Raw genomic sequence first — 18600 nt, forward strand, 5'->3', positions numbered from 1 at the left:
GGTGTTGATAGCTCCCAATATGGATTATATTTTATAATCATTATAGAGGAATTAATTGCTAGTTTATGTTTCTTTATGATAAATTCACACGCATAAATGTTATTGTGTAGAAATCAGGTACCAAGAAGAATCGGGGCATCGAATTGATCAAGTAAAGTGAAAGGTCATAGCTCGAGCAAGCTGAGAATGCCCCACAACACGATTTAGTAGGGGTGAACAAAATACCCCCATAAACCGAACCGACCGAACCAAGTCGGTTCAGTCGGTTTCAACTATAGGTCGGTCGTTTTACCTTTTGTAAAATCGACCAGTCGATGGTTTCAGATGAAGAAAAACCGACCGATTTTGTGTTAGATTGGGGAAGATGTGCATTTTTCGAGGTAGTTTTGAGAAAAACTATGGGCCCCGGTGGCTTTCTTGAAACCACCAACCTTTTTATATTATTCTAATTGTTTCTCTTTCCTCTCTTATCTCCCATTTCCCCAAATCACCTATTATTTACTTTTTCATTTATTACTCTTTCTCTCTCTTTCCTCTCCTCTAACAAAATCTTCCTTCCCACTCTTCAGGTTTATCTTTCTTCTACTTTAGATCTTCTTTCTTTCTTCTTCCATTACCATTTTAGATCTATTTTCTTTACCATATCTTCTTCTTATTTCTCGACGACAATAATGGCACACTCGTAGGAGGCTTTCGCTAGTCGCCTCGCCGTTGCAACAGCCCAATCCAGTCGGTTTGTTGAAAACCGACCGACCGATCGACTGTCCAGTCGGTCGGTTTCCATTTCCGGAAACTGACCATGCATCGGTCATCGTTGATTTAGGCCTGAAAACCGAGCCGACAGATTTATGTTCACCCCTACGATTTAGAGCCAGAAGACCCGATGGGGTAGCATTGAGCGTCTCAATGCTCAAACGATGCAACCAGCCAACTGGCCAGCAAAGGTAGCGTTGAGACGCTACCTCAGAGCATTTCAACGCTACGATGTTGAAGCATGTTTATTAAAGTTTGAAGGTAAAATAGGTTGAAGTTTTAGCCACTCCTACAAATGATGTCAAGGTAGTTTCTCTATTCTTTCAAAAATTCATTTTTACAAGATATGGTACTTTGAGATGTCTGATTAGTGATGATGGCACTCATTTTCTTAATAGAGCGGTGTGCAATTTATTAAAAAAATATAATATCCATCATAAAATTGCAACTGCTTATCACCTCAAACAAATGGTTAAGCACAAATATCTAATAGGTCAATAAAATCAATTTTAGAAAAATCCGTGAATTTGAATAGGAAAGATTGGACTATTAGACTTGATAATGCGTTATGGGCATATAGAATTGCATTTAAAACACTTTTGGGTATGTCGCCATATCATATAGTTTTAGGTAAGGCATGTCTTCTTCCTCTTTAATTAGAACATAAAGCTTTTTAGGTTACTCGGAAACTGAACTTTGATTTTTCTGCTGCAGTGAAGCGAGGTTGTTACAATTGAATGAGTTTGATGAGTTTAGACAATTTTGTTATGAGAATGCCAAAATGTATAAAGATCAAATGAAAAAATGGCATGATAAGAAAATTATGTCTAATAACTTGGAACCGGGTGATTCGATATTGTTAATTAATTCCCATTTTAGTTTATTTCTAGGTAAGTTAAAATCCATATAGTTTGGCCCATTTTTGGTTGAGAAAGTTTATCCACAAGGAGCCCTGGATATAAGAGATACTAAAGGTAATATTTTCAAAGTAAATGGGCATAGAGTGAAGAAATTTTTTGGCGAGTAAATGGACAAAGGTAAAATCTCTGTATTGCCGAAGGACCTATAAGAAAACAGTAGGGACAGTCTCTCTGTCGATATTGAGGGAATTTTTTGTGTAAAATATTTTTGTTTTATTTTTGCGAAATTTTTTTTAGTTAGGAATTTTTTTTTTTTGTGGATTTCAATTCTCATTTTGTTTTGTCATTTGAATTTAGAAGGGTCGAGATTTTGATGAACCCAATTATGCGTCAGGCGCATTTTAAGCAAGGAATTTCGAAAATTTTCAAATAACTTCTTTGGGCTTATTTTTTGTTTAATTTTAAGTGGGTCTAGGTTAAATCGAAATGTATAAACACCCACTTATTAAACTCTTTTTGAAATAAAAAGAAAACAAGCCCTAAAATCCCCCAGTGTTGCAATTTTTTCTCTACAAAACCATAACCCCTTTTCAAATTTCTCAACAAATCTTCAAAGATTCCTAAAATCTCTCCTCTCTCTATTATTTTCAGCATCTTTAGGTTGAGTTGGAGAGGATTTTTCGTTTTGTTATGCAAAAAGAATTGAGAAGCTATGCAAGGTTCTTCATCCTCCAAGCCGTGCGAAAAAGAGAAGGGGAAGAAGATTGTTCTACCACTACCCACTCCACCGGGTTTAGTCCCCCTTGAGCCACCTCTACCTCCCATAAGCAAGGTAAATTTCCATTCTAATGAAACTTCGCCCCTTTGGGTGTTGGAAAAACTAGAAGAATTTAATAAATTGTACCCTTTCCTAAGAAATATTCCACCATGGTTATTAAAGTATCTTAAAATAGGGGCTTATAGGGTAGAATGACTAAGAGTAGTGAGGGAGTTGATCATGAAAAGAGTAGGCTAGAGAGTGGGGCAAAGAATAATGAGGACTTGTTTTGTCGGATTGAAGGATTGAATAAAATATGGCGAGAATCTATGAAAAGTTCAAGAAAATTGAGTGAACAAATGCAAGCAATGCTAGATGAGATTAAAACTCACCCTAGAATTGTTATCACTCAACCAACCCTCATATCTTAGCCTTTTGAATCATCCATCCTGCCCCCACATCCTGTTACTGTCAATGTGGGCGTGGAGGGGGTAGAACAGTACGGTGGGAACTCCAAACATGATACAAAGTCGCTGGAACATTCGGATTTTGCCATTGTGGAAATTTAGGGCCAATAAGTGGCTGGCGCATTCTTGGAAAGTACTCCACTGGCCATAATGTTTTTAAAAAGCCTTTAGATTTTGATGGTGCAGAGCAGGAAAAGACATATTTGAAGATCGTTGAAATTCTTAAAGCAGTGGATGAGGCGACAGGAGAAAGCCCACAGGATGATGATGGGGACGGTATGGATGTTGAAGAGAGAGTAGCTTCCATTAGGGAGGATGATGTTCTTGGAGATTTGCAACAAGAAGTACATAGAGTGGAGCACAAAGAAGAGGAGGATGAAGAAGATATCTCACAATTTGAAGTTTGAATGCGTACCCCAGTGCATCGCTCCCATCAAGATGAGGATTATATCCCTTCTTCAGTCAAAGGAGTATCCGATCCCATGGATGCACCAAGAGATGCTGTGGAGTCCGCCTCGTCTTCTTGAAAAGGTTTGTCTCTTTCCCTTACAAGTTTAAATGCATCTGACCCAAATTGTTTTTTGCTGCTGTAGAGAGTTTAGAGGAGGAGGTTTGTTTGGTTGAAATAATAAAAAAGTGAAAAAAGAAAAAAAGTCGACTCAAGTAGTGCCCAGCACAATTTCAAGGCCGCACACTCGGGCTTCTATAGCAAGATTGGTAGCCCAAAAATCAGATAGTGCTAGCCCAAAAAAGTCAAAAGGCTTAGGCCTGTTGGAGAGGCTGAAAAGCACCCTATAGAGGCTGATGAACCAAAGCCCGTTGCAACCAAGTCATGACTAGTGATAACTCTCCAAAAGAGAGTTATTCTAGTCATTATTGGGGAAATTTTCCGAAATTTATTGTTAACGTGATTTAATTTTAGCTCAAGAGTATCATGAATAGGAATTGAATTATGAGCTGAAGTCCCGTGCATTGAATGCTTTGGCTTAAGTTAGTGCTAAATTTTTTCTATTATTGGCTCTTTTGCACAGGGTTGAAAGCTGAGAATTGGAGCATGAGATGAGCGCTTAGCCTAGAAAGCTGTTGACAAAGCATAGTCAAGTCTGAGCATGAGGAAGCTGAAGCAATTAAGTGCAGGAGTATAAATTCACAGTGCAGTAATTATCCCATACGGAGATATTTTACCATGCTTGTACAATTCCCAGTTGGGTGCCCTAAAATTGGAACCCGATATAAAAGGGACAAATGATAGAATGACCTAGCCGACACACACAGATCCCGATACAGAACATTCTTCTGTGCTGGAAAAGACAAGGGAGATGAATCTCATCTTTTTGGAAGGAGAGCTGACGACAGAAAGGAGCTGCTGCTGCCATTCGTGCTGGTGCCTCCATCTGTGTTTTCCTTATCTCTTTCTCTAAAATGGGTTGTATCTTTCCCTTGCCCATTGCGCTTTCTCTTTCCTCCATGAACTCAATCCCATTTTGGGGGAGATTTACATGCTGTAACTACTGAACAACCAACACTCTAGCTGTTATTAGTTGCTATTTAATAGAGTTGTGCGTATTTTCTTCATCTTGCTTAACATTTTTGGCACCTTGTTTAGTTTGATAGCTTATGTATGATTCGAAATGACATATAGTTAGTCGATTTGTTCTGTTTGTGATTAGATGCTTTTTTTAGTGGGTTTGAGGATACTCAGGGATGAGGTCTCCTAATCATGCTTAGAACTTGTTTTTAATGCTTTGGTATCTAGTAACGGGAGTTGTTGGTATCCTTGTTTTGGTGTCTCGAAAGGGAACCATGTCGAGTTGAGCAATAGTGAGTGATTTCAAGTTAGAGTTGAGGTTGTGAATTAGTGAAAGCATAATAAATCTTCCCTGCTTTTCCATATCTGTTAACTAATTTTTCCGTTGTTTTGTGCTAGAGCTTTCTTCTGTCCCCAACATTTATAAGTCTGTTCGCTGTTGGAGTCATTTACTGCTTTCGTTTATGCTATTTCAATTACTGTTTTTACACCAACATTGTTATTTTATTATTTTCTTGCACCATTGGTATTCTCAAGCATAACTTAAAATATTACTCTAAGTCCCTATGGATTCGACCTTGTTCGTACTACAATTGACGGATATAGTATACACTTGCACTTGTATCATTCACGGTTGTAAGGACGCAACAAGTCTTTGTCACCGTTGCCGGGGACTTAGTTGTTTTTATTTTAAGCCATAGTATTTGAAGGTACGAAGCTTAATCGAATTTTCTTTTTCTCACGTTTCTGTGTGGTTGTAGGTGTATGAACGATTTTATAAGCTTGGAATATATTGTAGATCACGAGATAGAGCGTAAATTTCATAGGAATCGAAGAGAACAAAAGAGAAACCAAGTTGCAGCAAATATGAATCCGTCTAACCGACCTTAGTGCCCACCTATTCTAGCAAATGTGAGAATTGAGGAAATAGTAGATGGGGTTCCTGTTGCTGTTGTTGCTACTGACCCTAGGGCAGTACCCCCTCTTAATGTTGTTCTACCAGCAGTTGACACGACAGAGAGATTAGGGCATATGTAGCGCCGGCATTTTACAATTTCAACTCAGTTATTACTGAGCCAGAAATCAAAGCTCCTAAATTTGAGCTGAAGCCAGTGATGTTTCAGATGCTTCAAACAGTAGGACAATTCCATGGACATGTTACCGAAGACCCACATTCGCATCTGAAGTTTTTTATGGGAGTTTGTGATTCATTTAAGGTGGAAAGGTGTAGCAAGGAAGTGTTACGGCTCAAGTTGTTCCCTAGTCGCTAAGAGATGATGCAAGGACTTGGTTGGAGTCACTACCTTATGAGTCGATCACGAGCTGGAATGACTTGGCTGAGAAATTCCTGATGAAGTACTTCCTACCTAGCAAGAACGCCAAATACATAAATGATATCAACAACGTCCAACAATTTGCTAGGGAGCGGTTCAAGAGACTTTTGCAAAAATGCCCCCACCACGGGATCCCACGATGTATCCAGATCAAGACTTATTACAATGGATTTGATGACGCCATGCGCCTGGTCATTGATGCATCGACAAATGGAACATTGCTAGCAAAACCTTATGTTGAAGCACTCAACATCTTGGAGAGGATATCATCGAACAATCACCAGTGGTATGACCCTAGAGCCATTCAAGGGAAAGGAGGCAAGGAATTAAATGAATCAGAGTCTTTCACTGCTTTAAATTCAAAGATTGAGAATTTGACAAACTTGGTTATGAGTATGACACAGCAAAACGCAGCAGGAGTTTCGGCTGCTAAAGCGAATTTTAGCCACATCCAAGGGATTTATTGTTCTTTTTGTGAGAGAGAGCATCATTACAATAATAGCCGAAACTTCATTACAATAATTTTCGAGTTTTGGCTGCTACAGCGAATTTTAGCCAAATCCCTGAGGCTTTAAGCCACCTAAGCAATCCCTTATGGACGAGAAATCGAATTATAGGGACACTACAAGTAAATAAGTCAGCCCAATCAATGCTAGAGCATCAAATGCTGAAGCATCATAAGTAATAGTGTCAGAAAAGAAAGCAGATAGAGCATGAAGATGCTCCAGCTAATTTCAACCGGCACCATTATATCCAAAGTGGCTGCAAAAGAAAGAGTAGAATGTGCAATTAATAAAGTTCCTGGATGTTCTGAAGCAGCTACATGTCAACATACCGTTCGTGGAAGCATTGGAGCAAATGCCGACTTATGTTGATTCCTCAAAGACATACTCATAAAGAAAAGAAAGTTGAGAGAATACGAAATCGTAGCAATGACCAAGGAGTGCAACAACATCCTAATAAGCAAAATTCCAACTAAAATGAAGGACCCTGGGAGCTTTACCTTACCTATTTCCATTGCAAGGCAGAAAATAGGGCAGACGTTATATGATTTGGGAGTGAGTATCAACCTGATGCCCTTCTACATCTTCAAAAAGTTGGGAATGGGTGAAGCGCGGCCAACAACAATCACATTGCAGTTAGTAAACTGGTGAATCACATATCCTGAAGGAAAAATCGAGGTTGTTTTGGTGCAAGTAGATAATTTTATTTTTCCTTATGACTTTATTATTTTGGATTGTGATGCAGATAAGGAGGTCCCGATCATCCTTGGAAGACCATTCCTTGCAACTGAAAGAGCGCTTGTGGACGTTCAAAAAGGCGAGGTGCGTCAAACTTGTGAAAGAATGCTTGCAGCGCACCTGCTGAATTGAAAAAGAAACAACGTTATAGATACCATGACTGATCACCATTGATCAAGAAGAATCTTTCTAAATCACTTCGCTTCAGCGGGGCGTGTTTAGGCTCAGGAAGTGAAGTTCATAGCCCAAAAAACAATTTCATAATAAAAAAAATCAAAAAATTTTTAAGGTAAAAATTCTTTGAAATATTTTGTTCAAATTGAAAAAGAAGAAAAACAAAGAACCAAAACTTTTTCCCAACAAATTGAATTAAAGATTCAACATTAGAGAAAAGAAACAGAGACAATAGGAAAAAAAAAAACTTACTATTTAGTTTTAGAGAAAGCATCAAAATTCTTTCATCTTATTTTCTCTCTTTTTTTTTCCCTCTCGAAACTAGGTCTAGCCGTCTAAGAAAAGATTTAAACTCTAATAAAACATTTTTAAAAAAGGCTAACATAAAAGATAAAAATTTATCTTTTTAAAACTCTTTCCTTTTTTAAATCTACTAATAAATTATATTTTAAAAATTAATTTCTAAAACAAAAGGTCTTGGAGATGGAGAAAAAAATAATATCAACTTCTTCCATTAAGGCTATGTGTTGACGTCGAAATCCGCCTAAGTCTTGAAGTGTGACTTGTTGGGTCAGTACGAGCAGTCGAGAACGAGCTCCTCCGAGGTACGTGCAGGGATAGATAAACCACTCTGACGCTCAAGTTACGGTATCCGAGCTTAGGAAATCAGCTTCAGATAGATTTTCATACCTGGTTTGGTGGGGTGGTATATTCATAGCCATAAAATGGGGTAGCTATCTGTCCCATCAGGGTATTTCCCTGCTCAGGTGGGTGACAAGCCAATGACCATCGGTCCGAGTGGTTGCTCTTGGACCCTTCCCTGTCCCCAGGTGGGCGCTTGAGGTCCTCTCATATGCATCTAAGTATCGGGTTCTACTGATACGCGACAACCCAAGCGTATTGAGCTACTCGAGCCACAAGCCACTTGAATCAAATCGTAAAGATGGTTTAACCCGAAAGGCTATGGTTAGAGGGATTACCTTTGCAGTCGTTACCCTGAACAGACAGATTACTCACTATGCTCGAGGTTGGAAACACTCCACGAGTTTGATGACCAATCAAACAAGCATACTACAAGGGGTTCAAATACGAAGGCCTAAGTTCAACACACAAAGGGATTCGAAATTTAAGAAGGGTTTGAATGAGGCAAGGGGTGAGAAACACTCTCAATTCTATTCAACTTCAATAATCCAAGGGTGTGTTACAATGGAGGGGTACAAGCCTATTTATAGGCCAAGGCACTTGATCTTTTAATGAAAATAACAAAATTAAAAATGATAAATTCCTAAAATGTCTAAAACTTGCCTAAAGATGGAATTTAAATTTGATAAATCAAACAATAAATCAAAAATAAATCCTAAATCAAATCTCCCAAGAATAAACCAAAATCATAATGAGAGACATTCCTTATTTGGGAGGAATGGGCGGCAAGGCATGGTTGGCGCGCGCGGAGGCAGGACTGGGCATCGGAGTGGGGCGCGCACGTGCATGGGCATCGGAGTGGGGTGCGTTGGCGTGCGGCATAGTCGCTGGGCACTGGGGCAGGCGCTGGTGTCAGTAGGGGCGTTGGTGAGGCGCGACAGGGGAGCTGGCGATGCGCTACAAGGCGCTGGCGTTGGGCGGCAGAGGCGCTGGTGATGTGCAGCAGGGGCGCTGGTGAGCATGCGGCGTACACGGGCATGGGCGCTGGTGAGCATGCGGCGTACACGGGCATGGGCACTGGTGGCGGCATAAGTGCGCGGGTGGCGGCAGGGCGCGCAGGCCCTTGAGCTTGCAGGGGGTGTTGGCGCGCGGGCGAAGGCGGTTGGCACAGGCTTGGGCGGGCGGCAGCACGCGTAAGCATGGGCGTTGTGAGGTTAGCGACACGTTTGGCGTGCGTGGCAGGGGCGCGCGCGCACAAGGCATGCGACTGGCGGTGCTTGCGTGCAAGTGGCCTCTCGATAGGCTTGTCCTTGAAATGGGGTCACTTGCTTAACCTCTCTTCTTCTCCACGCTTCCTTTTGACCCTAGTGGGTTCTTCATTGGCCTTCAAAATAGTCAAAATTTGTTGATGTGTTGATGTGTCCAATGAAGTCTCCTTCGTTTGGGGGGTCTTTCCTCAAATTCTTCTTCCTTGTTGGTGTAGGTGTCATTTTGGAATGTTGTGCAAAATATGATCACATCATCTACCGACTTGCGTCGTGTCTCACTAAGGTCGAGCTTACTGCACTTGCAGACACTATGAGATATAAGATGAGTTCATCGCCAGGCAGTGGCTTTGATAGCAATGGAGTCGAGCTTAGGTAGCTCTTGATCTCGTCGAAGGCCATTTCGCACTCCAGAGTCCACTCGAAGCGCTCCTTCTTCCGCAGGACCTTAAAGAACGGAAGACATTTATCCGTAGATCATGAGACGAAGCAATTTAGCGCTGCGATCTGCCCATTGAGGCATTGGATTTATTTGAATGTATCACCTCATTTGTCATTCTCTCTTGACATCAATTTGTTGGGGTTCGATTAGTTGATTCAAGATTGGCTACATTTTTCAATAATCAGAACTTTGTTCCTACCTAGGGATTTTGACGGTTTATCGCGTTCAGTATTAAAACTAAACTATGGTTGATTCCTTAACTTTTCATCTAAAGCCTTGAACCTATAATTTTGTTGCTTCTGTAGCAGGAAAAATTGTTGTTTCTACTCTGAGACGAATTGTTGCTTATATATTAGGATAGATTGTTGCTTTTGCACTGAGCGAATTAATTATTTCTCCTACTTCGAGACATATTATTGCTTCTGCTCCGAGACAGATTGTTGCTTTTGAACCGTAATAGATTGATGTTTTTATTGTGGAATGGATTGTTGCTTCTAAGAAAGTTGATGAGGTTTTTTCTCTTCTCAACCCCCAGTTTTGTTCCAATGTTGACTCGTCGCTCGTTCGATGTAAGCACAATAGATTCCAAATCTTTAGCGAGCTTTCCTCTTTGCTCAGGTTCGTCATCCTTCCCTAAGGTGGGTGATTCCATGCAATAGGGGCTTGGATTGGCCTTTTCCCTTTTCTCGGGCTTGTCATCCCTCCCTAAGGTGGCAGAGGCTTGGGTTGGTCTTTTCTCCATTGGAGAATATGTTGTCATCCGCCAAAGATGTAGAACCAAATGGTATGACCTAACCTCATCTTCTTATGAGTCATGTGAGATTATATTTGCAAAAACCTTGTTGCTCTCCTCGTGGGATGTGATGAGGGTTTCTCATGCTCTTCTTCATGTCAAATTGTAATCAACATGTCACTTGATAGAGCATTGGTCATGTCGCATTCGTCGCTTGAACTCTACTTCTGTTACTTGAGAGTCCCGTCTATTTCCTTGAGCACAGCTTTTGTCACTTTTGTCTCCTGAACACTGCTTCAGTTGCTTGATCGCTGCTTTTGTCGCTCTACAAACGACATTAAATGCTGATGCATAAATTTGACGTATCAGAATTACCAAATTTACACCACTCTTCTAAAATTAAAGGGATTCGACATAATCTGAAAAATATAAAAGTTATACATCGGTGTGGTGCTAGTCACATACACTCTTATGCTTAAGTCAGAATTAGGGTTCCATATCAAGCATAGAAAATAGTAGAGTTTTGTAGTGTAACTTGATTTATGAGTATTTTCCATCTATTTATATAGGAAAAAACCTAAGGTCACCGGGATATCTTCCCCATTTTAATTTCTTAGATGTTAGGAATTTAAATTCGTATGAAAAATTGAAATTTATTAGATAAAAAAATTCAAATTAGAGAAACTATAATTTTTCCCAAGCATATAACGTAACCTATTCAATAAAGATTTCATTTTTTGTTTTCTGTTTTTAAAAGTTATACTTACTTTTTTCCACCCTCCTTTGTTGATATGCACTTGTATTATAAACATATTTGAATTGAGCTAAATTTCAAAAAAAATAAAAAAAAATTTAAATCACTTCTTTTAGTTTTTAAATTTTCATTTGAATTTTAAAAATATTTTTAGAAAATAACAAAATAAAGAAACACATAATTAGAAATAGTTTTTATAAGGGGTAATTATAACGGGTAGCAAAAATATTTTATGTATTTTAAAAAATGTCACCAGCTTTTCAAAATTTCAAATATAGCAAAATATTTGAATTTTTATTTTCGTAATTTTTATTATTCCAGTTTTACCCTTATGATATCTGATATACATTCAATGTATATCTATCATATACACCCAATTTATATATGATATGATGTATATCATACATCAAATCTATATCTGATATACATCTGATGTAAATTTGTATATGATATACATCAAATCTATATCTAATGTACATTCGATGTAACTCTGATATACTTCCGATATACATTCGATATACCCCTAATATACAGTATCAGATGTACCGTGATATACATCAAATGTACGTATGATACATATAATATATATATCTGATGTACTTCTAATTTATGATGTACTATATATATTTCCAAATGATATACTAAATATATTTGCAACTGATATACTAGATATAAAGTATATCAAATGTTTAATTTTTAATAGTATATTAGTTGTTTAAATTCTAGTTAATCATTTCAATTTGTTGATTAATATACCAATATTTCAATAATGTTGATTACTGTATCACTAATATTTATTCAATGTTAATATTAATTAGATACTAAATATAAGGGATATCAACTGTTTAAATTTAGTTAAGTATATCAAAATTTTAACTTGTTTTTTTGACGTGCATGATTCACATAAACCTTTTATATAATAACTTTATATTTCAAAAATAAAAAAATAAAAAAATCTTGCATCATTGTTTTCATCTGAAAAAAAATATTTGATATAATATTATGATATCAACATACATATATCATAGATATATTAGTAGATATAATGATTGTATCAGAGGTATATAAGTGGTAAATTAGAAGTATATTAAGTATATATCAGTGTTATATTAGTGGTAAATCATATAATCATATAAGAAGTTATGTCAGTAGATACCATAGTTATATCAGTGGTATAACATTTGTATATCAATGGTAAATTAGAGACATATCAAATATATATTACATATATATGTATTGTATCAGCGTGGTAAATCAATGGTTATCATACGTTTATCAGTGGTAAGATATGTTAGATGTTTAGTAGATGTCATAGTTATATAAGAAGTAAATCAATTATATATCATTATTATATCAGTAGTACGATATATTACAAATATATATCAGATATATTAAAGGGTGAATTTATAATTTTACAATTGGACCTCCATTTTTTTTTGAAAAAAAAAATGCTATATTTGAAAAAACTAGAATGTGGTTGCTGTTTTGCTTATTTTACTAAAATTTTTTGCTATATTTGCAAGTGCCCCTTTTATAAGCTTAATTCTAAACATAGAAAATAAAAAATAAAATGGGGTCTATTTTTTTAGTTTTTAAAATTTGGTTTTGATTTTGAAAAGATTGAAAACATTTTTAGAAAGTAGACAATAACAAAACAAAGAAACATACCAGTTAAAGTAGTATTTGTAAGCTTAATTTTCTAAAAATTGAAAATAAAAAACAAAGATCCCGTTTAGTTCAAGGGAATGGGAATCAAAATTTTCATTCTCTATTATTGTTTACGTAGAAACGAAATCAATCAAACTCACCTCAAACTCACCTCAAACTTTGTAATCACCCTCTTTCCAAAGGTGTTAAATATCATTCCTACTCTACAACCTCATCAATCACATCTTAATTCCTTATTTCGTTGGTTCCACATATAATAATTACTTTATAATTTTTACATTTTCTTCTTAGTGTTAACGAAACCATAACTTTTTACACTTTTATAATCTTCTTCAAAATTTATAACACTTTTATTAGTTAATGTGATTTTATTAGAAAAATTACAAATTTCTATTTAATTTTTTATTTTTTATTTTACTTTGTTATTCTTAACTAATATCAATATCTTTTTTTAAAAAAATAGAATTCATTATAATTAGATATTAGAACGACAAAATTTAATAATATTTTATATAAAATGATGTTTATTCAAAATAAAAAATTATTTTAGTTGATGTAATTTTATTCTAATTATTTATTTTTGTTAATTTTAAATAATTTTTTATGATAAAAAATATGTACTATCAATAATAATAAATTAAATTAACATTTATTATTATTTTAAATTAAATTAACATTTATTATTATTTTAATCAAAAATAGCATAATTATATATTTTTAATTAGCTAGAAATAAGAAAGGGATAAACTAGTCCAAACCTAGCCTCAAAACATCGAGCATACATCAAGATGAAAGTGGTGAAAATGACTTTTGAGAAATACATTTCAGCACACAAACACATTTTTGCATAGTGCTATTGACATCTGATTGGGTGGCTACAATTAAAAATTGGGATTAGTACATTGATGGGATCCTAATTACATAAAATGATGGAATGTATAGAATTTACACATTTGTCATTTTAATATGCAAAATTGATTAATTGGAAGATTAAAATTTAGATCCCATAATTTTAGGTTAATGATACTTTCCAAAACAAATTAAAACACCAAAACATTAAAAACAAAACCCTAAATTCCCCAAAATTGAAATCATAACCTCCCAAAATATCTTCAAATCTCATCCAAAAACTTCCAAATTAGAAATCAAGAACTTTTTTCGCTTCATCCATGAGATGTTTAAAACTTTAATTTTGGAGGACCCTTTCTACATTACTATAGGATACATGTGTTTATATCTTATATACAACTATAAGATATATACACATATACAATATATACCTATATATACGAATATAATCAGGAATACTAAGAATATGAGACATTTAGAACTTCAATTTTCTATATACATAAACAAAATATATCCCCATATATATCAATCTTAACGGAAGACTAATAATTACAAATGGTATGGAGGACCCTTTCTACAGAAGTATAAGATATATTCACATATACAATATATACCCATATATATGAATATAATCAGGAATACTAAGACTGTGAGACGTTTAGAATCTCCATTTTCTGTACACATACATAAAATATATCCCCATATATATTAATCTTAACGGAAGACTAATAAGTATCAATGGTAAAAACAAAAGGGGACAGGAGACGAGGAACGCGCTGAACGGCGTCGGAAACGTTCAAAGACGTCGACAGAAAGTTTATTCGGCGACGGAAATTGAAGGAATAAATACCTCGTTGACGGAAGCACGCTGCACGGCATCGGAAACGTGGAACGAGGTCGACGAAAAGTCTATTCGACGACGTTGAAGAAGTACACAGACGGTATGCACTTCAATGCTGTCGACATTGATGAAGGTATGCACGAAAAAAGGGAAGACGCCGGGAAAAAAATCAAGGTTGGAGAAGGAAGCAGACGCAGCAAACGATTTGATTAATTCAAAGAATGATTTCACAAATTTGGAAGTTCTGGTGACAGAATAAAATCTTTTTTGAATGAGAGATTTGAGGAATTTATGTTGAATAATTGAACGGGACCCACATAATTAAATGAATATAATAACAGATTAAGGATTCAAATCTTTTAAAATTTAAAATTATAATAAAATAAAAAGCAAGAAAGAAAGTAGAAACAGTATTAGAATAAAATTCTATATTAAAAAATCTAAAAGTTTAAATTTAGAAAACTAAAGATATTTATGAAATTAAGAATTAAAAATAACCCTTTCAATTTATATTATCTCTTAAAAATTAGCAGAATTATCCAGAATGAAATATAGTAATTTTAGTCAGTTTCAATAATGTTTTTTTTTTCTCTTTCCAATTCATCCAATGGGACTCAAAAAAAGGAACAACATTAGCAGTGGTGGTAGTGTGTGAGATTTCTATGGAGCTGTGTCCAAATTCATCTTACTACAATAGTACAACTACACATTGAATATTGTGCAAAAATTAAAAGAACTCTCCTCTTTTAAGCATGGACTAAGCTAGCAAAATGTGAACTTTTTATGTTTAAGATAAGAAGTACGTAATAAAACTAAATGCTAAGACGCCAATATTAGGAAAATATATTCTAATAAATAATCACATTAATGTATTTTAATTTTTCCTTTTATATTTCCTCTAATTGAGGAGATTTCCAAATCATTCCTTTACTAGACAATTTAACTCTACCATATTCTCTGGTTCTATTATGGTATCAGAGCCTCTTGCTTGAAAATCGCTAACGCTTCGTTTCGCATGGAGAATTGGTAGGAAATGATTTCAAATTCTTAATTACGTTTGGAATCATAATGATTCTAAATCATTGAAATTAAAATTTATTGCTGGGATCTTCACCAGAAATGAAAAGAAAGTAGAAAATTTTAGTATTATGTCCTTGATATTTTGTAGAGTATTGTATTATTAATAATATAATATTTTAATATAAATTAAAAATTTTAACAATGTAAAACATAAATAATTTAATAAAATCAACCTAACAAAAATTATAACTTGTGAATGTCACCTTCATTTTAAAAACTAAACCAAAAAAAAGAAGCAAATGTGTTAATTCAAATATTAAAAAAAAAACTTAAAATCAAACAATTTGTAATGTGTGTGTTTTTTTTCTTTTATCATAGTTATTTTATGATATGCAGTACTAAAAAATAAAAGCAAAAGAATAAAAGAATAAAAATATACAAAAAATAAATAAACATTAACATTAACATATAAGATCCGAACAATATTAAAATATAAGAAAAATTAAATATACCAAAAACAAAATAGAAAATCAACATTAATTTATTTGAATGGTGATAAAAAAAACAACGGAAGGAGAGAGTTTATAGTGATTAGAATAAGTTATGACAAATCAAAACTTAAAAATAATTTGGTGTAGGAGGTACAAAACAAGGAGATTATAGTGATAAATAATTTTTTCGAGTAGGACAAAATCGGCATTCGTTACGTTTAAACCTAAAATCCTCCCCGATCCGATCTATTTGGAATGGAAAATATTTTAACGAAAAACAGAATTCTTTTTCATTTATCTATCCAAACAAGTGAAATTATTCCAAAATCGGTTAAGATTTTGAAATCCCTCCAAATGAAGGTTCCAAACAGGGGTAAGTTATCATCTTCATTCTTTTTCTCCTCTGTTTCTCACCAATGGCTGAATCTACTAATGCCAACTCTGTTCTCTCCAACCCATTCAACATTGATAATAATCTCATCTCTATCAATGTTGCTGCCCAAATCCCCCCTCAAGCTTACAGCAGAAAATTACACCTCCTGGCATGCCCAATTTTATTCTCTGTTAATTGGATACAACCTCATGGGATATGTTGATGGATCCAGCGAACCTCCCCCACCAAAAATCATAACCAATGATGTTGAAGCTGTCAATCCTAAACATACGTTATGGATCCATCTACTATTCCTTTTATAGCCAGGACAAATCTTCTCGTAAAGCTTGGGTCAAACTTGACACTATGTATGTTAAGTCCTCTTGTGGTCGTATTATGGGTCTTCGTGAAGGACTCAACAAAATCACCAAAGGCTCTCAAAGTATCACTTCTTATATGCACTTCTTATATGCTAACCATTCAAGCACAAGCTGATTCACTTGCCATAGCTGGTAAGAGATTACTTTTCATATTCTTAATGGGGTGGAATCTGAGTATAAAGAAATTTCAACGACTGTTCGTGCTCGTGATAGTTCAATTTCCTTTGCAGAACTACATGACAAACTTGCTGATTATGAAGCTTTTCTCAAGCATGATGTACAAACTTCAGAAAAGTCCACAATAATCACGGCAAACTATGCTAATCGCTCCAGATCCAACAATAAAGGAAATTATCAGTATCGAAAAGGTAAGAATTACAAAAATCATGGAAGCAACAATCAACAAAGGCAAGTTCAAAGCTTCTCCAACAAAAATTTTCATAATTCAAGCAACCAACACAAAGTATTTTGCCAAATATGTGAAAAGCCTGGACACACTACCAAACATGTCCAAACAATGTCGCCAACTTCTTATTGTCATGCCATCGATGCATCAACCTCAGTTATCTTCTTCAAGTTTCAGTGCTCGATCTCAACCACTTTATCCACAACCTCGGGATCATTTTGATGCACAACCTACCAGCTCTTCTCATGGTTGGCTTGTTGATTCGTGTGCTTCTCACCATGTCACTTTAGATCTTCAAAATCTATCACTACATTCAGTTTATGATGGTTCAGATGACATTATAATTGGTGATGGTAAAACTCTCAAAATAACACACGGGCACTGTTAACCTTTCTTCCTCTTCGTGTCCCTTTCTATTGCAGGATGTCTTATGTGTTCCTAGCATGAAAAAAAATTTTCTATCTGTTTCAAAAAAAATTTCCACTAATCATGTCTCGATAAAATTCTTACCTTCTTCTTTTGTGGTGAAGGATCTTCATACGGAGAAACGTCTACTAGAAGGGCCGAATAAAGATGGTCTATGAATGACCAACCTACAAATCTTGATGAAACCAATTCTCCTCCCCTTGTCTAACCTCCAACTACACGATCCAAAAATAACATTTTCAAACCCAACGCCCGGTACTTTGCAGCCATTACCCAATTAAATGACCCTTACTTTGAACCATCAACAGTCACCCAAGCCTTCAAGTATCCTCAATGGCGTGCAGTAATGTCTGATGAATACAACGCTCTTATGCATAATGGCACTTGTAATCTTGTTCCCCCATCATCTACTCAAAATCTCATTGGTTGCAAATGGGTCTTCCGTATCAAACTAAAACTTGATGGCTCGATTGATTGTTACAAAGCTCGCTTAGTGGCTAAAGGATTTCATCAATGACCCGGACTAGATTATCATGATACATTTAGTCCTTCAAGTGATCATGTTACCCTTCTGTTGCTTGTTTATGTTGATGACATTATTGTCACATAAAACTCTTCATAACTGATTAACAATTTTTGAAAGCAACTTGGTGATCCGTTCTCAATTAAGGATCTTGGCCCATACGTTATTTTCTTGGTGTTTGGGTTACTACTACGGCCAATGGCCTTTTTTCTTACAAAACAAAAGTATACTTGTGATCTACTTAATCGTACCAAGATGATTGATGCACATGCTGTTCAGACACCATTATCAACATCTTCAAATCTCTCATTGCTAGATGGTTCGAACTTGCCTGATGCCACTGAGTATCCCCGTATTGTTGGTAGCCTACAATATCTTTCTTTCACTCGACCAGATATTGCTTATGTTGTCAACAAACTATCTCAATTCATGCACAAGCCCACAACTATGCATTGGAGTATTGTTAAATGCGTTCTTCGATACTTAAAAGGCACCATTAACCATGGTACTTTTTTTTTTTTGTTAACAAGAAATTACCATTAACATTTCATGCCTTTTTAGATGCTGATTGAGCTGGAAACAAGGATGACCGAACCTCCACCAGTGCATATATTGCCTTCCTTGCAAGAAATCCAATCTCTTGGAGCTCGAAAAAGCAACGAATGGTTGCAAG

General features: G+C 35.5%; 1 long non-coding RNA gene across 1 annotated transcript; it reads left to right on the forward strand.

The window, feature by feature from the left end:
- Nucleotides 1–365: 365 nt before the first annotated feature.
- Nucleotides 366–4412, forward strand: LOC148211726 (uncharacterized). Its single transcript, XR_015790182.1, has 2 exons — nucleotides 366–3368; nucleotides 3869–4412. It is a non-coding gene; the product is annotated as an uncharacterized LOC148211726 (long non-coding RNA).
- Nucleotides 4413–18600: the final 14188 nt, after the last annotated feature.

The sequence above is a fragment of the Momordica charantia genome (genome assembly GCF_013281855.1).
Source record: "Momordica charantia cultivar OHB3-1 chromosome 4 unlocalized genomic scaffold, Mcharantia_2.0 BLBB01000004.1, whole genome shotgun sequence".
Taxonomy (NCBI): domain Eukaryota; kingdom Viridiplantae; phylum Streptophyta; class Magnoliopsida; order Cucurbitales; family Cucurbitaceae; genus Momordica; species Momordica charantia.